This window comes from Xenia sp. Carnegie-2017, unplaced genomic scaffold (genome assembly GCF_021976095.1).
Source record: "Xenia sp. Carnegie-2017 unplaced genomic scaffold, XeniaSp_v1 HiC_scaffold_4, whole genome shotgun sequence".
In the NCBI taxonomy this organism is placed as follows: Eukaryota; Metazoa; Cnidaria; class Anthozoa; order Malacalcyonacea; family Xeniidae; genus Xenia; species Xenia sp. Carnegie-2017.
Genome location: NW_025813504.1, coordinates 1,913,183 through 1,936,369, shown reverse-complemented (window position 1 = coordinate 1,936,369; position 23,187 = coordinate 1,913,183). Strand labels below are relative to the sequence as shown.

General features: G+C 33.4%; 4 long non-coding RNA genes across 6 annotated transcripts; all 4 read left to right on the top strand.

Annotated features, from left to right (window-relative positions):
* The first annotated feature begins 1,951 nt into the window (after positions 1-1,951).
* On the top strand, positions 1,952-21,459 carry LOC124455496. The gene is made up of 2 exons (XR_006951884.1): positions 1,952-2,008; positions 21,156-21,459. It is a non-coding gene; the product is annotated as an uncharacterized LOC124455496 (long non-coding RNA).
* LOC124455495 lies at positions 2,575-4,102 on the top strand. 2 transcript variants are annotated; one of them, XR_006951883.1, is made up of 4 exons: positions 2,575-2,639; positions 2,938-2,978; positions 3,301-3,341; positions 3,777-4,102. It is a non-coding gene; the product is annotated as an uncharacterized LOC124455495 (long non-coding RNA). The 2 variants fall into 2 exon arrangements; XR_006951882.1 differs by lacking the exons at positions 2,575-2,639; positions 2,938-2,978; positions 3,301-3,341 and adding an exon at positions 3,352-3,589.
* On the top strand, positions 6,450-10,389 carry LOC124455493. The gene is made up of 3 exons (XR_006951879.1): positions 6,450-6,605; positions 9,551-9,696; positions 10,100-10,389. It is a non-coding gene; the product is annotated as an uncharacterized LOC124455493 (long non-coding RNA).
* Positions 11,233-14,200, top strand: LOC124455490. 2 transcript variants are annotated; one of them, XR_006951875.1, is made up of 4 exons: positions 11,233-11,281; positions 12,162-12,232; positions 13,267-13,409; positions 13,865-14,200. It is a non-coding gene; the product is annotated as an uncharacterized LOC124455490 (long non-coding RNA). The 2 variants fall into 2 exon arrangements; XR_006951876.1 differs by lacking the exon at positions 12,162-12,232.
* Positions 21,460-23,187: the final 1,728 nt, after the last annotated feature.

Sequence of the window (23,187 nt, the reverse complement as noted above, 5' to 3'; positions counted from 1 at the left end):
TTTTATTAATTAATACACCCTAACATTTTGACAATAAAACATACAATGGTACAAAGCTATTAACTTAACTAGCATATTGCTGATTTTTGAAGCATGAAATGTGATTCAAGAAGTTTACTTACAAAATCTGTCCATGTTTCACAATTGTAGTATAGTCTAGTCAATGTTTTACAAGTCCAGTCCATGTTTTGTAAGTCCAGTCCATGTTTTACAAGTTTCGTCTATGTTTTGCAAAGTTAAGTCCATGTTTTACAAGTCTAGTCCATGTTTTGCAAGCCCAGTCCATGTTTTACAAGTCCAGTCCATGTTTTGCAAGCCCAGTCCATGTTTTACAAGTCCAGTCCATGTTTTGTAAGTCCAGTCCATGTTTTACAAGTCCAGTCCATGTTTTGCAAGTCCAGTCCATGTTTTACAAGTCCAGTCCATGTTTTGCAAGCCCAGTCCATGATTTACAAGTCCAGTCCATGTTTTGTAAATCAAGTTCATGTTTTGCTAGCCCAGTCCATGTTTTACAAGTCCAGTCCATGTTTTACAAGTCCTGTCCATGTTTTACAAGTCCTGTCCATGTTTTACAAGTCCGGTTCATGTTTTACAAGTCCAGTCCATGTTTTACAAGTCCGGTTCATGTTTTACAAGTCCAGTCCATATTTTGATAGTGCAGTCCATGTTTTACAAGTCCAGTTCATGTTTTGCAATCCCAGTACAGACCATAGTGGACAGCGAGATTAAAATTTGAAGGGTTTGGAGGGTAAGGGTAAAATGACAAGGTTGATTGTAAAATTACGAGGTTGATAGTGAAATTACGAGGTTTATAGAAAAATGAGGAAGAAGAGGCACTAGCAAATTTAGGAATAAACAGAATGAATTAAAGCTGCGAATATGAAATTCAAAATACCTCAATAAAATTGTTTATGAATTTCCGAAAAATAAAATAATATCATTACGCACGTGTTTGTTTCATACAACACTATAATTATTTGGAAAACCTGATGACATTTAGTCATTCACTGACTACATTACATACGTTTGCACCTGCCAAGGTTTGCGCTAAAAATGTCTGTGCCAATACTATGTAAACATCTTGACGTGAAGCAGTTATTTGCATTTAAAACAAAGAGGAATTTTTATTCAAATTGTAGGTAGGAAACAGGAAACTCTTTTTATGTTTAGCTTTTCTTTGAGTTTGACGCAAATGTCTACAATAGCATGTGAGTATATTCACAAAAAATTGCAATTTATGATGCACTCTCATAAACCGCACTTGATTTAACGAGGTATGTTTGGAGGCAATTTCTAAACAGGCTAAAGCCTCAATATTATATACTCTTTGGAAGATTTGCAACATTACCCAATATCCAATATACCTTATGTGTTGCACTTTCACTGCCCACAAATTTCAACCTTGTTTTTACACACTCTCCCTCGACTTTTACACTCACTCTCAACTTAATGTAATCATCTTTCACGTTTCATCTTCACCCTAACTTTTCATCCTTGCCTTCGAATTCTTTTTTACCTCTCTCCTTTCACCCTCATTATCAATCTTTCCCCGTGACTCCGTAACATTTACCTTTACATTTGACATTTTATTCCCAACAGCAACCTTCATACACACTGCATCATTTGCTTAGCAAAAATTGAAACAAAACAATGAGAGTGTAATCATTTGTAAACGATGGCAGTCTACTAAATAAGAAACCCCACTTCAATAGTGATTGCATTGTTGGATGAAATCCACTGGGGATTCTACTCAAGAACGTTGTGTGGTTGAATTTGCATATATTATGATGCAGTAGATGCCAAATAGGGCAATGATATTCGTGTTAATGTAATGTTATTTGAGCATAGTGTAAAACATGAATCGGACTATGGTCTAGACTGGACTTGACTTGTAAAACATGGACTGGATTTGCAAAAATGGACAGGTGCAACCCTCGACCTTCGGTCTCGGGCTTGCACTGATCTGATCTCGAGTTCTCTTTGGCTTGCATAAGCTTGTGGAAACACAGTAAGCATCTTTTATTTCTTAAATAAAGAGCGTTAATGTTTTATTATTGATTATTTTCTGGCTAAGCCACTGATTCAGTGCAATCAAATGTAGACTGGGTCAGTTAGGCATCAGACGTTTCATAGCATTAAATTTACCGATATTAATTCTAACTATAAATTGTCGATTAATTTGCTGTTATAATTATGAAAATGCATAAGTTAATCTCAGTAAAAGTCAAGTATCGAGACGTCTTACTTCTGCCAGTAAGTAAATCATAAGCTCTTAGTAGAGTCGCTGCTTGAGTTGCAAGTAGAAAACTTTGCTTGAAACTATTTGGTAAACAGCGAGTAGAAAAATATTAACAGTAAATTGAAAAATTTACAGATTAATAAGCTCAGGTAGAGAAATTGTTTGTCACACGTTTTCCATATTGAAAACACTGAATTAATGTAAACATTCTGTTGAAAATTTACGATTATATGCAATACCTGTCTATTGATTTTGTAAAATGCAAAATTTCCTTACTTCTCAAAGTCAAATCCTTAACACAAATTTTGTTTAAGGCGCTGTTCAATCTTTTATGGAGAAGGAGTACACGTAACGAAAACTTATGTCTTTCGTATATGAACATTGCACACAGCTGCACAGCGTAAGTTAAACATAACTTAAGTATGATCGTTCAACATTTAATTCATTGTAAAATAATAATAGACTTCAGCATTGATTTGGTATATATGAGATAAAATTTATTATGTCAAACGAAATTCTTATATTAGACAAAACATTTCTACTAATATAATCAAAGAAGTAACAATGGAAGTTTCTAAACCGAATGTTTACTTACACTCGTTACACATGATGCTAATTCTTTGTAGTTGTCAAAAGCTAATATTGAGTTTCCGTTAAATAATGTCATAAATAATGCAGCTGTATTTCCTAATTTGTAGTCTGTCAGGATGTCAAGAACTCGAACTGTCTCATATTGATGGTATGCACAGTCACTTTTTGTCTTTCTTCCAACAACAAGTGTTTTGCCTTGAGAAAAACACTTTCTAGTCATTAGTAAATAAAGAGACTTCAGCATTGATTTGGTATATATGAGATAAAATTTATTATGTCAAACGAAATTCTTATATTAGACAAAACATTTCTACTAATATAATCAAAGAAGTAACAATGGAAGTTTCTAAACCGAATGTTTACTTACCCTCGTTACACATGATGTTAATTCTTTGTAGTTGTCAAAAGCTAATATTGAGTTTCCGTTAAATAATGTCATAAATAATGCAGCTGTATTTCCTAATTTGTAGTCTGTCAGGATGTCAAGAACTCGAACTGTCTCATATTGATGGTATGCACAGTCACTTTTTGTCTTTCTTCCAACAACAAGTGTTTTGCCTTGTAAAAGCACAACGTTGACCACTGACAGGCTACGCACGCCCGTTTTACAGCTTATACTCACTTCACGCTTAATCTACACAGGCAAACAAATTACTTATTTGATGGCAGGATTTTTGCTAAAATATTCTAAATCAAGCAGTCAGTGGGTGGAAGAAAAATACCGTCTTTGAATAGTAGATATGTGATGAACTTTGCTCAGTGAGTTTGATCGACAATTCACTTTTGTGATATTCATTTTACTTTATACTTTTTTCTTTGTACGCACTAAAACATTTTCATTTGTTCAAAGAAGATGTAATGCTGTCGAAGAAATGATGGTTCATTCGAAAACATGTTTACACAAATTAAAGTAATAATTATGAGCTACCTTATGTTGTTTTTATAGGAAACATGAAACCTTGAACACAATGTACAGAATCTACTCGGAAGACGCCAAGGATCGCTATGTCAAAAACAAGTATTGCTTAGCAATAGTATCATTTCAAGGAAATCCATAACTATTGAAAATTTGAAACTGTTGTAGAATGTAGCTAGAGTTTCTTGTCGAGGCCATTATATGGTTGAATGTCATGGATGAAGTCGCAAGTTTTACCATAAACTTCACTCTTAAAAAAATAGCTTGAAACTACACATGAAATTGATACTAAACTCAAGAAGTCTTCATTTTTCAATATATATGCGCACTTTAATGTTTCTTGGAACTATCATACATGTCAGAAGCGTTGTGAAGTTTTTGATTTTGGGTATTGTTTTGCAACTTGTGTGTCCAGTGAAAGGAGGTTTAAATGCACTTCGATACAATTACATATTTCAAGAGTTGCTCCATTTTGACATTCAAAACATATTAGTTTAAAAAGCATTACTTGATGGGAAAATTCACATTTAATAGACTGAAAACTTATCATAAATTTCATACGAAGTCGTCGAAGTAGAAAATGGAGTTTATCTAACGACTCTACCTAGCAAGTTTCTCCTCGCGCTTCACGAATTTTTTCCACGACACGCGACATGAGAAAAACACTTTCTAGTCATTAGTAAATAGAGAGCATCGCTGCACGCATTATATTATGAAATACTTGAAACGATCAAAGACTTTTCTTTCTTCTGTATGGTTTTGGAGTTAGACCAATTCCTGCAATGAGCAACTTTGTTTAGACTGAATTTATCACTTTTTGCTGATGGTATTTTTTAAAACATACAGTTCATGTATTCTTTCTTTCTAATAAATTTATTAAGTTTACATTTGAACAAGAATCTCATATCTTAAAGAAACAGAGCTATAGTAGGATTTAAATATATTTTCTTAATAAACTTTATAAAACGGATTTCTAAAGCTTGGTGCAATTGTAAATGTCTACTAAAAAAAAGAAAATGAAATGAGGAACGACAAGTATTGCAGATTTCTTCACATCAACAGTTTGTCTATACAACTGAACCATGTGCGTAGTACATTTGGTCAACAACAGTGAACCACTTGCGAACAAAACTTTCTTTTTTAGTCTTTCATCACATTATATATTTACTTAAAACTGTCGAATAAATGATCTTCATGAGAAAAAAATGACATGTATGAAATTTATGATGAAAATTGGTTGAAAATTATTGCAACCTCTGATCCCTTCAGAAGATATTCCTGCATGGACTTTCATTGACCTGTCATACATTTTTTCGGGAGGGGGGAGGAAAAAGGGGCGGTTGAAAGGAGGAAGTGGAAAGGAGAAAAGAGGTAATTTCCATAACATGATAAAGACAACCATAATTATTTGGCTTCATTTTCACTAAAGTAACAAACACTATTTGCTTGTATGAAAGGCATTAACTCTTACGGCTGATTTGAACGGGTAAAAGGAAGTCTTAATGACCAAAAAATCATAGTTAAGCGAATGATCAAATGATGGTGATGGAAACTTAGCATATTGCATTATTTGACAAGCAAAGTATGGCACATTCAAATATAATTAAAGGAAAATGTACCTGTTTTAGTTGTTTAGAGACAATCTGTCTGGGTTTTTTTTACATTAATTAGCCTTCTTTAGCTACTTTTGCTAAAAATGTAAGACTCTCAGCAAAATGTGCTAATTGTCAAGGAAGTTGAACATGATCGCGATGTCATAAGCAAACTTATGACGTAGAACTTGAAAAGTCTGCGGTCTTGTTGCGACAAAACTCAAAAAGTACACCGATACTCAATATATAAAAAAGATTTTGGAAATAATAAAAGATTTTTGTTTCTGCTGCATGGATTTTTTGGGGTTAAGCAGTTTACATAATCATACAGAATAATGCTTCTTAGCTCATTTATGTGTGTGAACGGGCATCTATATTTTTATAACTTCTTGTTAAAAGAATTCATTGCAAAAAACGTACCCTACGTCTCCAAAAGCACTTCTTAAGATAATATGTTAACCAAAGAAGATATTCTCCTTTGACTTAGAACTAAACGTAAATTAAAATGTCTTAATTTATGGTATTGTTAAGAAGTGACGAATCTAAGCTAATGTGTTGGCGATATTCTGCTTTTTGCTCTGTTATAAAACAGACAATAACTAACCTTTACAGCACTCGTGCCTAAAGAAAAAGTAATCACGATAAACTTTCTTTATTTCACATCACTTTTGACAAATAAATAAATCGACGAGCATAAAATATTTGTGTGAAATTCTGAAAAATTCATAATATGCCTAACGCAAAAACACTCAAATACTTGAGAAAAAACGTATAATTTATGCATCATTATGTATAATTGAAAATGCTGAAGCACCGATATTGGTCTTCTTCAATTTACCACGAAAGATATTTTGTACTGACTTTGGAATTAATTATAATATATTTGTGGCTAGGTTTAAAAGAACAAATTTAGGAGTGTAAGTAGCTATGTAACATATCCGATAATTCGTCGATGGGCATTATGGTAAATAATCAATTTTGTATTTTCGAATAAAAGGTTAAAAGAAACTCTCTTAGGGCTAAAGCAAGCAATGATTCATTAATGAATGAATAATGAAGGAGCTAGATGAAAGAAAAAATCCAATATAACATCTACGGGGATATCTGTTTAGGCAAACTGTCAAAGAGACAAAGAAATTCGTTTGTAGCTTAAACATTATAAATGCTCGTCCCTTTTTCAACATTCTCCAGAGTTAAAGGGCCTAAGCGGGAATTGTACTCAGTGGTAGGCTACTCAGAAGAAAGCAGCAGGTTAAGTTGAATACAGGTATGTGATACTTAAACTTCGTTGCGCATTAAGTTTGATAATGAATTGTTTTTATAGATTGTTTTTTGAAAAGCAACGAAGCAAACAATCACCGATCTTTGTGAAATTAAAAATACACAACTTTTCAAATTTTCATGTATCTTTACACAGTCATTGGTCTATATGTTTACATAAAAATAATTTATGCACAAAGAACGTCTGTAATATTATGGGCAGGCCATTCTTTGAAGATTTGAACATATTTACGCTTTTATAAGATATGCAAATTTCTGTTGCCTGTTTGTATAAAACAAAAGTGCAAACAAAGTATAATTGTGACACTTCACTATACATTATTGATATTTTGAGCATATAATAGTAGATTTAATATAAGGAATTGCAACTTTCAACCTGCATGACATTCGTCGACTGAGATTTTTCAGACAGAAATTCCATATATTTTTGAATTTTACAGCCCAATATACAGTTTTAACAAAGCCACTTCAAGGTTTCTGATTCAAAGAGGCTTTTTTTAAGATCTGCGAACTTTTTTTATACAAGTGAAACAACATTAGAATGATTTTCCGCCGCAGAGGTCATGGGTTTGAATCCCGTTGAGTCATCTGATTTTTTCAGGTCCTGAGACGATTGCTTAAATTGTCCAGCAAAGTGCGAAGATCATATCTACATTTAATTTCAAACACCGCACTGCATAAAACATTCATACGACATTCCTTTCACGAGAAAACATGAGCCCAACAATATTGACCTGCTCACCACTGTGTGACTTCATAGCTCAGTTGGTCAGAGCACTGCACCGGCACCGCAAAGGTCATGGGTTCGAATCCCGTTGAGTCACCTGATTTTTTCAGGTCCTGAGACGATTGCTTAAATTGTCCAGCAAAGTGCGAAGATCATTTCTTCATTTAATATTAGATAACGTTCATTCTCCCATACGATACTGGAAAGAGAGACTTCTGAACGATTCTCCTTCAAAAAAATAAATGATGAATAAACTTTCTGTTTTTTAATTCACATACTTGTTCACTTCGTGCCAAAACTCACCGGTTGCCAAATAGCGTAAAGTAACTGCGAGCCGCTCATGTGGACTAATGGTTGCTCTCATCGATGTCTCCTTTTTCTGAATTAATGGTCTAACCATGTTCAAAATAAAGTTAAATGAGTTGATATCTAATCGGTGATATTGCCGAAAAGATTCGGGATCTTCGCCCTTTAGTTCTTGGAGGAGATTTGCGTAAACACCACGGCCCTGGCGTTTAAGAATCCATGACTTGCTCCATGTTGTTCGCAAATTAGTCTTGCGGCGACGGCGTCGCCGTAGAAATATTAAAAGGACTGCCACTCGATGAAGATTTAAATGAGCCGCCATGTTTGAATTTCCCGCGAAAAGTATCGGCTGAGCGAATGTCGCGGCTGTTTGCGGCAAACACGTAATGAGAGCAAATTTCACGCGTGGCTGTTACCTCTGCCAATAGCTCTTGTGTGCGGCGGGCTTTAGGGCCAATGCTTAAAGCTTTGAATGTTAAAGTGTTGTGGAGTGGGTTGGGGTGAATAGAAAAATATTAAAGATTGAGGTTGCCACGTTGCGATAGTAAAAATGGCGCATAACTAATCATTCTTTGCAATATTAAAGGTTTCAATATGTTTTATTCACATTCCCGAAGCGTTTATTGTATTTGCATTATTATTGGTGTAGGTTTCTATACAGAGTGCATAAAAACTGAATAGTCTAAAAAGCCTTCGTGGAGTACGTTGTTGGACTCCCCCTTGGTCATCTAACTGTAAATTGTATTAATCACTTTTAGAGTGAGAATTGTGTTGGTGAGAAGTCCGTTTGAAATTGCTTACGCACAAAAAGGACAAAGCAAAATAGCAATTGAAGGCCGTAGACTTGCTTAAAAACCACACATGTTAAATATGACACATAGTGCTATAACCTTTTCACTACGCATCCCAATCGCAGTTTATATTGAGGAGAATTAAGGCATTTAAAAATGAAAAATTTGCAATAATTTTACTGTCAAATAAACCATTGGAAATCCAATCAACTTTTTCCACCGAAATTTTTTTGCAAATCTTGCGCAGTGATGTCTTTAAAGCGATGTTTTCCAATCTGTTCATTTTTTTTATAAATCACTCGGCCTCCCTTCTAGTACGCTATACATTATGTAGTTGTAAAAAACGGAATGGTTAGAAAAACATCGCTAAAGACATCAGCAAGCAAGATTTGCAAAAGCATTCGGTTGAAATATTAAGTTGAACATCCAATAGGTTATCTTATTATAAATTGTTGCAAATAATAAACATTTTTAAAATAAAAATTGTGTTACCAAGAAACACTTTCAAATTAGCTTGCACAAAAAATGACTCAGCTAAAAAAACAGTTGGAGCACATGGGGTTAAATTATTGTACATGTTGTTCAAGCTGACAAATTTTAACAAAATTGGCTAATGCGTATGCGATTGCTTAGTATTTAAATGTCGGGTTATTTTAAATCATTTCGTTTCCAATTGTTGTTTTGTTAGAATTCTCCATCATTCAAATACGAACAGTTCAAAAAGTGTTTAAAGAGATGGACAATTAAAAAGGAAAATCACAAAAGCAAAAATTTTTCGTTATTTTCTCCTTTAAGTTTTTATTTTTATCCCAAATTTCAATCATTAGTTCACTATGGCCAGCGGTAACTATACCCACAAAATTATAAAAAAAACATTGAATTTTCCTATGACATGGTGTGACGTATAATTTACACAATCTCATTCGGTGGTCTAATAGATTGAGCTCAGATCGGTCTGCGTTGGATATTGTAAACTCAGCTACTGAAGAATCAACACACGCTTTGTATTGTTGCTTTTTTAATAAAGCATTATCAAAGATAGTTAAAAATCATTAAAAATGCAAACAAAAGTAATGTAGGCACACGGAAACCATTATTTTCTTTTAGAAACTTTGCTGACGTTATGAATCATTTCCGTATTTTCGTTGCGACACTTTTATTGATCGTCGTTGTACAAGCGATAAAGTACAAGACTTTGACTGACGACAAACCACATTTCTGTTGTCCAGCAATTGAAATGTGTTGTCGTGGAGGTAATAGAAAAATTTTAAAGACTTTCATCTCTTACATCAGAGGATGCAAGCCGACTTACCAAAAAAATAATCTCATCCCTGGTGTATATGCATACATTACCTTTCAAGCAAGTTTTTCACTCCTACAATGCAAATAATTTTCATTCAATCACTGCAAAGACAATGAGTCATATTAATCTTCTGAAGATTGAAATGATAAATACTTTACAAATTTTCATTGTTGGAATAAAAGACGGGAAAGATGGGACTGGCTTCACCACTGTCGATGGGAGTTTAATACATTTTTCTAGTCGACTTTTAAAATATGATATAGTAGATATTAGAACCATTATAATTTATTTCTAATCTCAAGAACTTTGCATCTTAATTCTGTAACCTGTTGTTATACAATACTTCGTTGTAGGTTCGAAGAAACGTGATGAAATCGTCAGTGATGAAGAAGTCAACGTTGGGGTTGGTGAAAATGGAATTATTTCAAAGGGAAAAAAACGTGATGAAATCTTCAGTGTTGAAGGACACAAATTAAAGATGTTGAAATATAAACTATTTTAAGATGAATGATGGATTTTAGAATTTTCTTTTACACAGTATAAATACATTTGTCTAGTTACTTGAAATTTTTTGATTAATCGGTAAACCTCTTTGTTAGTTAATGTAGAATCATTTCCTTAATTATACACTTATGCAGCGAAATTATTTTTCAAGTTTACATTCTAGCTTTATTTAAAGCATATTTTCCTTTCTTCAGATCACCTTCCTTCTTCCTTATACTTCATTTTGACAAACGAATTGTAGCCTTCCTTAAAACTCTCGGCGGGAATAACGAATTGTATTTCATGATAATTGTAAACATAGACACCAATTAACCTTTTACCAAGTCAAATACTAATGTTTTTAAAAGGTTGGCTTAAAACTCATAAATAAAGGAGCTACTTAAACCCTGTACTTTTTTTGACGGGAAGGGGGTAAGAAGGTCAATGATGTTTCAAAGCCTCTTTTGTATCAAAGAAATCTGTTGAATTCTGGAGCAAAACTAGAACGCTAATTGGGAGGGGGGGGGCTGAATATTTACATATTCAGCTCTGTTCGATTGATTTTCTTTGTTAGCAATTTTAATATCAAAAGAATGAGCTGAATATACGATAATCCTCCCTCCCCCCCAAAAAAATAGTGTTCTGGTTTTGCCACTGGTTGAACTTCGTGAAGAATAAAGAAAGGCAATATACTTAGTATGAGCAATAAAGCAGTGTCATGAAATGCTTCTATGTAAGTAATCACCTGATTGTTTAGAAATAAGAATTTTGATTCGTATGCTGGTTTATAAATAATCAATTAAGTTTAATATGTTTATTAGTAAATAAACAATTATACCATTTCGTTTGTATCAAACCATGAGAAAGTTCACATATAGCTTTCATATATAATTTTTTTTAAAAATGGCGCCTCATACCTGACTCTACATGCGTATTACTTAACAAAATATAGTGTTTAGTCATGCATATTAAATAAGCAAAATATAAAATATAGCCGCAGAGGCAATTTTCTTCAAAGTGATTAATACAAAGGAAACAGTGGCAGATATAAGGTAAGTCAAATATTTAAGGAATATATTTAAGATTCAACAAACATTTGTAGCAACGCTGTTAGTTAGAAATTTGTAAAGAATATTTGTGGCTAAATTCCCTTCAATATGATTTGTGTATTGTAGTAAATTAGAAACATTTACTGCAATAATGGGTTCTGCTTGATCTACTGTGAACCGCTTCTCTATCGACATTAAAATATGTTGAACCTATGTGGCTTGCACTTTTACGAACCTTTACAGAGTAACACTATTTGATTTGATGTGAGCGAAAGGCAAAAATTCACACAAATATTTTGAACATACGAAACGTTTGCTTAAACACACTTATATCGTAAGTTCGTAACTCTTTCTGGCGAGCAAAGGTTGTCTTGATTGAGCAGATGATGTCATAGTAAATTAGAGAGCACTCGGCGACTGGATATATATATGTGTATGAAATGTTTATAGCTAAACAAGATAAACTTCCTATTTTGATAAGGTCAAGGCAACAATGTGAGGAATGCACAGTAAATAAATATACACGACCTGATTACGCATTCAAAGAGTTTTTCACGAGTGTAATGAAAATAGCTTTTTTTAATATCTCCTCAAGGTTTTAATGCTCCTCCAACTCTCAATCCATAATTTTACGAGCTGATGGGAAATACACTTAAAAAAGTATAAAGGAAAACATTTCGTAAGCTTAAGAGCACCTGATCACAGTCAAACCCACACAAAAAATGCAAACCCTGATTACATAATCGTAACGTCATGAAATTAAAAGAAACTACGATTTCTATATCCTTCAAGAATTCTTTTCGTTCCATGCAGATATCAAACACAAAACTAAGCCTTAATCTTCCAATAGACATTGTTAATAAGGATTATTTATATATTATAGATAAAAAAATTCAGACAACAGCGAATTCTCCTGTTACATCGGGCCTTTATATGGTTAAATGCCATAAAGTTGTGAGTAAATTAATCTAGTAAAATTGTAATATACTTTATTTTAAAAATGAAGGTAGCTTACTTTCTTTTGAACATAAATATAATTTGAAAATTTATTGCTGGTCATTTCCTAATTTACATATCTTAAAATCATGCTAATTTTTGTTGCTATGCTACAAACCTGCTGAATTTTCTAGAACAAACTTTATTCTCCCGAAAGCTGACTTGAAGACAGTCCTTTGTAGCTTTAGAAAATCTTTTCTGTAAGATGATTAGAAATTTTGTCATACTGGAGCATTTTATAATCAAGTTGAATTATAAGTTATCATTATTATCATTCATTATCATAGTTATTAATCATTATTTGGCTATAGATATATTAATTAGTAAAGAATAATTGACACAATTTTTATAAGGTCCATAAGATAGCATTTATGTATGTATTTTATCAATGCTCTGTTGCTGTACAACAGCTTTCCTAAAAATTACACTGCTATATATTCAATATAGTCCAGTTGGTTTTGTTAATGATTTGTTTTATGAACTAACAGCGTGTTTGTACATTAGAACTCAAAAACTAATGAAAATTTCAATTATAATTAATGATTAATGATATTTTGAAAGTGATAAATATATGAGTTTTAGTTTTACACGGTTAAACATATCAATAGAGGCAGCTCTGCCCTGGAAAATTTGAGAGAAGATCAGTACGTGCCACCTGCTTGAGAGATTCACAAACGTCCCTGAAATTTTCATGAGCCAATTCAAACAAAAAAATCCTATAAGTTATTTGTAAAAATAACTGATGTTTTAATAAATAATGAATGTTTTAACTTTTTTTAATAGATATTTATAAATGATTTGTAAAATCTCTTCTGTGATTGAATTGATTGAGTTAAGATCAGTCTGCACAGGCTTTTGCAAACTCAGTTATTGAGAAAGCAGTGCATGCGTTTTGTTGTTGTGTTATTGCTATTAGATGAAATATAGTCAAAATTCATAGCAAATTCAAACAAATGAAATGTACTTACATGAAATCATTTCTCTTCTGATAGAAACTTTGCTGGCAATATGAATCATTTGCGCATTTTCCTTGCAACACATTCATTGATCGTCATTGTATAAGCCATGAAGTTCAAGACTTTGACTGATGATATATCATTTTTATGATGTCGAATGAACCTGCCGTGTTGTATTGGTGAGAGAAAAATTGTAATGATTATTATATAGCTACTACATCAAAGGATGCCAGCATACTGACAAAAAATGTTCTTATTCCTGCCCTATATCCATACATATTGGATATAGCCACTTTTTTCTCCTTCACTGAAAATATTTCTACATTCAATGACTGGAAAGACAATGAGTTAATTCAATTTTCTAAAGAAATGAATAATGAATTGCGTTACAAAATTTGCATTGTTGAGTAAAACCTCGGACTGGCGATATTTGCATTTTATTTTATTTTTTCAGGTTCCATAATTATAACTGAACGAAAAATAACTTTCCTCAAAGATCTAGATTTTATACGTTTTTTGTCAGTCAACTTTCATCTTCTCATGTAAGAGTTAACAGCCATTAAAAGTCGTTTCTAATTACAATAACTTTATCGTTAATCTTTGTATTCTGTTTTTACAAAATACGTCACAGCAGGTAGAAAAAAACGTGATGTAATCTTCAGAGATAAAGGAAGCAACGGTGAGGATGTTGAAACCGGAACAATTTCAAGTAGAAAAAAACGTGACAAAATCTTCAGAATGTTTTTCCAAGTCAAAGACGTAAAGGGTGACAGTAAATAAAAACTATTTCAGGATGAATTATGGATTTCAAAAATTCCTTTTACACAGTGTAAATGTAGCTCTAATCGTGTAGTCATTTTTTATTCCTGTAATTTTTTTTTCAAATCATGCAAATTATCACAAAATTGTAAATTATGGCTTTGCAAATCGAAAAAAGTGAAATTATAACTAAAGGCCTATTTTCCATAAATCGCCCTCAACAAAAGTACGTATAAGAAACTCACCGGATCCCGTATAGGTATTCTATACGGATTACCAAAAATTCATAAATTGACCATCAGATCCATACTAACATACATCTACCATGCATTTCTATATTTCATATAAAATAGCTAAATTCTTCGTCCCAATTATGCTCACTCCATTCACAACCCGCACTCACGTCATCAAAAACTCCTCTTTCGTGCAAGAACTCTTAAACTGCAATATGAACTTAAACATTGTTTTTGTGGCAAGCTCTGACGTAAAGTCGCTGTTTACTAACATACATGTGGACGAAACAATCGATATCATTCTCAAAGACTTATTCTCGAACATGACCTCATTCAAAGTTTTTTCACGTTTCCAACGGCATAACATGCCCACATTAGCTGTGAAAACTAAAAACTGCCATTTCATCTATTATGACATATTTTTCTAATATTGCCCCAAAACTTGCTGAAGAAATAGACAACACAAAAACTAATTTTGAAAATTATAAAAATACAACTAAATCAGGGTTTGCTGCCTTTCGGCCAACTACTGTTCATAATGTGTACCATCTCATTTGTGGACTTTCGCCAAATAAGGCAACAGGTTGTGATGGAATATCATGTAAAATTTTAAAATTAGCTACACCTGTCATATCTGAAACATTAACCTATATTTTCAATCAGTGCATAACTTTGTCTGTCTTCCCAGATGAATGGAAAACAGCAAGAATTATACCTCTTTACAAAAATGGACACCGTAACTTGCCTGGAAACTATAGACCAATTTCAATTCTTCCAGTCGTCAGTAAAATCATTGAACGTATACTTTACGATCAACTCTACAACTACTTTTCTAAATCTGAAATCCTAAGTGATTGTCAATTTGGTTTCAGAAAATCACATTCAACAACAACTGCCTTAAATGACTGTACGAATGATTGGTACACAAACATGGATAAAAGGTTGCTCAACCTTGTAGTCCAAATTGATCTAAAAAAAGCTTTTGATACTGTTGACCACAAAATTTTATTAAGAAAACTTGAGTTGTATGGAATTAAAGGACAAGCCTATAACCTAATTGAATCCTATCTGTCAAAGCGAACTCAAAGATGCCAAATCAAAAATTATATTTCATCCCCACAACTCCTCACCTGTTGAGTTCCGGAGGGCTCTATTCTAGGTCCGTTATTTTTCTTAATATATATAAATGACTTACCCTCATGCTTAGAACATTGTAAACCAAAATGTTTGCTGATGATACTAGCATAACTGCTTCAAATAATGATATAGTTGAATTAGAAAAGACAGTAAACTCTGACTTGAATAATCTTGAAAAGTGGTTGATAGCAAACAAACTTAGTTTGAATTCAACCAAGACAGAATAGTTGATCATAGGCTCGAAACAAATGATCAAGAATGTTTTTACTTCTAATTTGCATATTGCAATTGGCAATTACGTTATAAATAGAATTTATGAGTACGAAAGTTTGGGTTTAATAATTGACCAACACTTATCTTGGAGGAGTAACACTGATAAAATTTGCAAAAAAGTAGCAGCCGGTATCTCCGCCCTTAGAAAATTAAAGCAATACACAGACAAGCAAACACTTATCTCTATTTATAATGCCCTGGTACATCCTTACTTCACATATTGCTGTGAAGTTTGGGGTGTATTGGGAGAAACTCAGTCCAAAAGACTACAAAAACTTCAAAATAGAGCTGCAAAAATTATCATAAGCATGGGCAATGATGTCGATTATTGTAACGCATTACAAGAATTGAAGTGGGAACCTCTTGAAATACTTAGAAAAAAAGCTAAAGCAAAGCTGATGTTTAAATTATTAAAAAATGCTGGACCAAATTCACTTACTAGATTGTTTACCTATAAAAAAGACATCACTGATTACAACCTACGCAATATTACAAGTTGTCTAAATGTTCCTATGCCTAGTACTAACTCCTTGAAGAAAAGCTTTGCGTATGATGGGGCTTCTGTTTGGAATTCAATTCCAGCAGAAATCAGAAATAGCAAAAGCGTGTCACTTTTTCAAAAGAAAATTGCTGCTTGCATTTTATGATTTAGTTTAACATGTAACTGATGGAATAAACTAAACTCTGTAAATATTTAAACTTCTCTTCTGTAGATAATTTATTTCTTAGTAAATTTTGTAATTATTGAACTAAAGCACGCCCCTTGTGGAAATCAACCCCAGTTGACAAGGCCAGCGTGTCAAAATAAAGATTTTCATTCATTCATTCATTCATTCATTCATTCATATGACCAATTTTCCTGGTCTACCAACAAGTATATGGTACTAAAATGAGTAGACCTTTAGGACCACCGACCACTTTTTGCAAACATTTTAATGCCACATCACGAACAGAAATAGTTAAATAACTGCCTTCCATCTTTCTGATCACTTTGGTACAGACGCTACGTTAACGACTGCTTTCTTCTTTTCCACTCTCCTGATCATTCAACTTTGTTCCTCAATTTTCTCAACCAACAACAACCTAACATTACATTCACATCTGAAACAGAACAAGATAACAAGCTCCCCCCTTTCTTGACATTAATATCACACATTCTGACAGAAAATTCGTGACTTCCGTGTACTTCAAACCCACCTTAAATGGAATTTTCCCTCACTTTCATAGCTTCATCCCTATCATATATAAACGCTGCCTTATTTCTATTGTCATTTACCGTATTTTCATTATCTTCTGAAGCTTTGAAAACTTCCATTCAAAGCATTCTTTGATTCCAATAGTTTCACCTGTGAACTTTTGACAGCACTGCTCGCCGCTTTCATGATAACGTCTTTTCCCCCAAACAACCTACTATTATCTTGCTTAAGACGCTTATCTATTTCTGCCTTCCCTTTACAAGCTCACACTCTCTTACGATGCGCTCACAATTTAACTGCCCCTTCAAAACGCTGCCTTCTCTTATATAAGCATTATGTTTGTTTTCCGTTCTTCTAAACGAATTTTCGCCATCTTTCCATTCAAGGATATGTTTAACAAATTCATAAGATCTGGTGTTGTTTAAGTTTTTAAGTATCGACGCTGTAACGCGTCCTTTGAGAGAAATCACACGCTATCTACACACCAGAATCTCAGAGCACTTAATATTTTGCCTTTGACAGGAAGACAATCATTATGCCCTACCACATCCACCATCTGATTCTACATCAACACATCACGTCACATAGCTTCCATTGACGACTTCACAATCGCTATTATTTTGTCTGGACTAGATATAAAAAAATGAAGTGGATTAAGCTTTTGAACATGAAACAAATAGATTTGACTTAAATTCGCTTTATTTTATTTTTTTATTCATTAATACACCGTAACATTTTGACAATAAAACATACAATGGTACAAAGCTATTAACTTAACTAGCATATTGCTGATTTTTGAAGCATGAAATGAAGTTTACTTATTGATTCAAGAAGTTTACTTACAAAATCTGTCCATGTTTCACAATTGTAGTATAGTCAAATCCATGTTTTACAAGTCTAGTCAATGTTTTACAAGTCCAGTCCATGTTTTGTAAGTCCTGTCCATGTTTTACAAGTCCAGTCCATGTTTTGCAAAGTCCAGTCCATGTTTTACAAGTCCAGTCCATGTTTTACAAGTCTAGTCAATGTTTTACATTTCCAGTCCATGTTTTGTAAGTCCAGTCCATGTTTTACAAGTCCAGTCCATGTTTTGCAAAGTCCAGTCCATGTTTTACAAGTCCAGTCCATGTTTTGAAGCCCAGTCCATGTTTTACAAGTCCAGTCCATGTTTTGCAAGCCCAGTCCATGTTTTGTAAGTCCAGTCCATGTTTTACAAGTCTGGTTCATGTTTTACAAGTCCAGTCCATGTTTTGCAAGCCCAGTACATGTTTTACAAGTCCAGTCCATGTTTTACAAGTCCAGTCCATGTTTTGCAAGTCCAGTCCATGTTTAACAAGTCCAGTCCATGTTTTACAAGTCCGGTTCATGTTTTACAAGTCCAGTCCATGTTTTACAAGTTCAGTTCATGTTTTACAATTCCAGTCCATGTTTTACAAGTCCAGTCCATGTTTTACAAGTCCAGTCCATGTTTTACAAGTCCGGTTCATGTTTTACAAGTCCAGTCCATGTTTTGCAAGCCCAGTCCATGTTTTAGAAGTCCAGTCCATGTTTTACAAGTCCTGTCCATGTTTTACAAGTCCAGTTCATGTTTTACAAGTCCAGTTCATGTTTTGCAATTCCAGTACAGACCATAGTGGAGAGCGAGATTAAAATTTGAAGGGTTTGGTGGGTAAGGGTAAAATGACAAGGTTGATTGTAAAATTACGAGGTTTAGAGAAAAATGAGGAAGAAGAGGCACTAGCAAATTTAGGAATAAACAGAATGAATTAAAGCTGCGAATATGAAGTTCAAAATACCTCAATAAAATTGTTTATAAATTTCCGAAAAATAAAATAATATCATTACGCACGTGTTTGTTTCATACAACACTATAATTATTTGGAAAACCTGATGACATTTAGTCATTCACTGACTACATTACATACGTTTGCACCTGCCAAGGTTTGCGCTAAAAATGTCTGTGCCAATACTATGTAAACATCTTGACGTGAAGCAGTTATTTGCATTTAAAACAAAGAGGAATTTTTATTCAAGTTGTAGGTAGGAAACAGGAAACTCATTTTTTATATTTAGCTTTTCTTTGAGTTTGACGCAAATGTCTACAATAGCATGTGAGTATATTCACAAAAAAATTGCGAGTTATGATGCACTCTCATAAACCGTACTTGATTTAACGAGGTATGCTTGGAGGCAATTTCTAAACAGGCTCAAGCCTCAATATTATATACTCTTTGGAAGATTTGCAACATTACCCACTATCCAATATACCTTATGTGTTGCACTTTTCACTGCCCACAAATTTCAACCTTGTTTTTACACACTCTCCCTATACCTTTACCCTCAATCTCAACTTATTGTAATCATCTTTCACGTTTCATCTTCACCCTAACTTTTTCATCCTTGCCTTCGAGTTCTTCTTTTACCTCTTTCCTTTCACCCTCATTATCATCATTCCCCGTGACCCCGTAACTTTTACCTTTACATTTGACATTTTATTCCCAACAGCAACCTTCATACACACTGCATCATTTGCCTAGCAAAAATGAAACAAAATAATGAGAGTGTAATGATTTGTAAACGATGGCAGTCTACTAAATAAGAAACCCCACTCCAATAGTGATTGCATTGTTGGATGAAACCCACTGGGGCTACTCGAGAACGTTGTGTGGTTGAATTTGCATATATTATGATGGATAGATGACAAATATGGCAATGATATTCGAGTTAATGCAATGTCATTTGAGCATAGTGTAAACATGGATCGGACTATGGTCTGAACTTGACTTGTAAAACATGGACTGGATTTGCAAAAATGGACAGATGCAACCCTCGACCTTCGGTCTCGGGCTTCCACTGATCTGATCTCGAGTTCTCGCAAAGGTCTCCTCGGCTTGCTTAAGCTTGTGCAAACACAGTAAACATCTTTTATTTCTTAAATAAAGAGCGTTAATTTGAACGTTTTATTATTGAAATTTTCTGGCTAAGCCACTGATTCAGTGCGATCAAATGTAGACTGGGTCTGTTAGGCATCAGACCTTTCATAGCATTAAATTTACCGATATCAATTCTAATTATAAATTGTCGATTAATTTGCTGTTATAATTATGAAAATGAATAAGTTGATCTCAGTAAAAGTCAAGTATTGATACGTCTTACTTCTGCCAGTAAGTAAATCATAAGCTCTTAGTAGAGTCGCTGCTTGAGTTGCAAGTAGAAAAACTTTGCTTGAAACTATTTGGTAAACAGCGAGTAGAAATATATTAACAGTAAATTGAAAAATTTACAGATTAATAAGCTCAGGTAGAGAAATTGTTTGTCACACGTTTTCCATATTGAAAACACTGAATTAATGTAAACATTATTCTTTTGAAAATTTACGATTATATGCAATACCTGTCTATTGATTTTGTAAAGTGCAAAATTTCCTTACTTCTCAAAGTCAAACCCTTAACACAAAATTTTGTTTAAGGCGCTGTTCAATCTTTTATGGAGAAGGGGTACACGTAACGAAAACTTATGTCCTTCGTGTATGAACATTGCAAACAGCTGCACAGCGTAAGTTAAACATAACTTAAGTATGATCGTTCAACATTTAATTCATTGTAAAATAATAGTAGACTTCAGCATTGATTTGGTATATATGAGATAAAATTTATTATGTCAAACGAAATTCTTATACTAGACAAAACATTTCTACTAATATAATCAAAAGAAGTAACATTGGAAGTTTCTAAACCGAATGTTTACTTACACTCGTTACACATGATGTTGATTCTTTGTAGTTTTAAAAAGCTAATATTGAGTTTCCGTTAAATAATGTCATAAATAATGCAGCTGTATTTCCTAATTTGTAGTCTGTCAGGATGCCAAGAACTCGAACTGTCTCATATTGATGACATGCACAGTCACTTTTTGTCTTTCTTCCAACAACAAGTGTTTTGCCTTGTAAAAGCACAACGTTGACCACTGACAGGCTACGCACGCCGTATTACAGCTTATACTCACTTCACGCTTAATCCACACAGGCAAACAAATTACTTAATTGATGGCAGGATTTTTGCTAAAATATTCTAAATCAAGCAGTCAGTGGGTGGAGGAAAAATACCGTCTTTGAATAGATATGTGATGAACTTTGCTCAGTGAGTTTGATCGACATTTCACTTTTGTGATATTCATTTTACTTTATACATTTTTCTTTGTACCCCCCAAAAATATTTTCAATTGTTCAAAGAAGATGTAATGCTGTCGAAGAAATGATGGTTCATTCGAAAACATGTTTACACAAATTAAAGAAATAATTATGAGCTATCTTATGTTGTTTTTACAGGAAATATGAAACCTTGAACACAATCTACACAATCTACTCGGAAGATGCCAAGGATCGCTATGTCAAGAACAATTATAGCCAAGCAATAGTATCATTTCAAGGAAATCCATAACTATTGAAAATTTGAAACTGTTGTAGACTGTAGTTATAGTTTCTTGTCGAGGCCATTATATGCTTGCACGTCATGGATAAAGTCGCAAGTTTTACCATAAACTCCACTCTTAAAAAAATAGCTTGTAACTACACACGAAACTGATGCTAAGCTCAAGAAGTCTTCATTTTTCAATATATATGTACACTTTAATGTTTCTTGGAACTATCATACATGTCAGAAGCGTCGTGAAGTTTCTGATTTTGGGTATTGTTTTGCTACTTGTGTGTCCACTGAAAGGAGGTTTAAATGCACTTCGATACAATTACATATTTCAAGAGTTGCTCCTTGTTGACATTCAAAAGATATTAGTTTAAAAAGCATTACTTGATGCGAAAATTCACATTTAATGGACTGAAAACTTAACATAAGTTTCATACGAAGTCGTCGAAGTACAAAATGGAGTTCAACCAACTTTAACCAACGACTCTACCTAGCGAATTTCTCCTTGTGCTTCACGAACTTTTTCCACGACACGCGACATGAGAAAAATACTTTCTAGTCATTAGTAAATAGTGCTGCACGCATTATATTATTAAATACTTGAAACGATCAAAGACTTTTGTTTCTTCTGTATGGTTTTGGAGTTAGACCAATTCCTGCAATGAGCAACTTTGTTTGTTTAGACTGAATTTGTCACTTCTTGCTGATGGTATTTTTTAAAACATACAGTTCATGTATTCCTTGTTTCTAAAAAATTTGTTAAGTTTACATTTGAACAAGAATCTCATATCTTAAAGAAACAGAGCTATAGTAGGATTTAAACATATTTTCTTAATAAACTTTATAAAACGGATTTCTAAAGCTTGGCGCAATTGTAAATGTCTACTGAAAAAAAGAAAATGAAATGAGGAACGACAAGTATTGCAGATTTCTTTACATCAACAGTTTATCTATACAACTGAATCCCATGTGCGTAGTACATTTGGTCAACAACAGTGAACCACTTGAGAACAAAACTTTCTTTTTCAGTCTTTCATCACATTGTATATTTACTTAAAACTGTCGAATAAATGATCTTCATGAGAAAATAATGACATGTATGAAATTTATGATGAAAATTGGGTGAAAATTATTGCAACCTCTGATCCCTTCAGAAGATATTCCTGCATGGACTTTCATTGACCTGTCATACATTTTTTCGGGAGGGAGGAGGAAAAAGGGGCGGTTGAAAGGAGGAAGTGGAAAGGAGAAAAGAGGTAATTTCCATAACATGATAAAGACAACCATAATTATTTGGCTTCATTTTCACTAAAGTAACAAACACTATTTGCTTGTATGAAAGGCATTAATTCTTACGGATGATTTGAACGGGCAAAAGGAAGTCTTAATGACCAAAAAATCATAGTTAAGCGAATGATCAAATGATGGTGATGGAAACTTAGCATATTGCATTATTTGAAAAGCAAAGTATGGCACATTCAAATATAATTGAAGGAAAATGTACCTGTTTTAGTTGTTTAGAGACAATCTGTCTGGGTTTTTTTTACATTAATTAGCCTTCTTTAGCTACTTTTGCTAAAAATGCAAGACTCTGAGCAAAATGTGCTAATTGTCCAGGAAGTTGAACAAGATAGCGATGTCATAAACAAACTTATGACGCAGAAACTTGAAAAGTCTCCGGTCTTGTTGCGACAAAACTCAAAAAGTACACCGATACTCAATATATAAAAAAAGATTTTGGAATAATAAAAGATTTTTGTTTCTGTTGCATGGATTTTTTGGGGTTAAGCAGTTCATATAATCATACAGAATAATGCTTTTTCAGCTGATTTATGTGTGTGAACGGGCATCTTTATTTTTTATAACTTCTTGTTAAAACAATTCATTGGAAAAACATACCCTACGTCTTTCAAAAGCACTTCTTAAGATAATATGTTA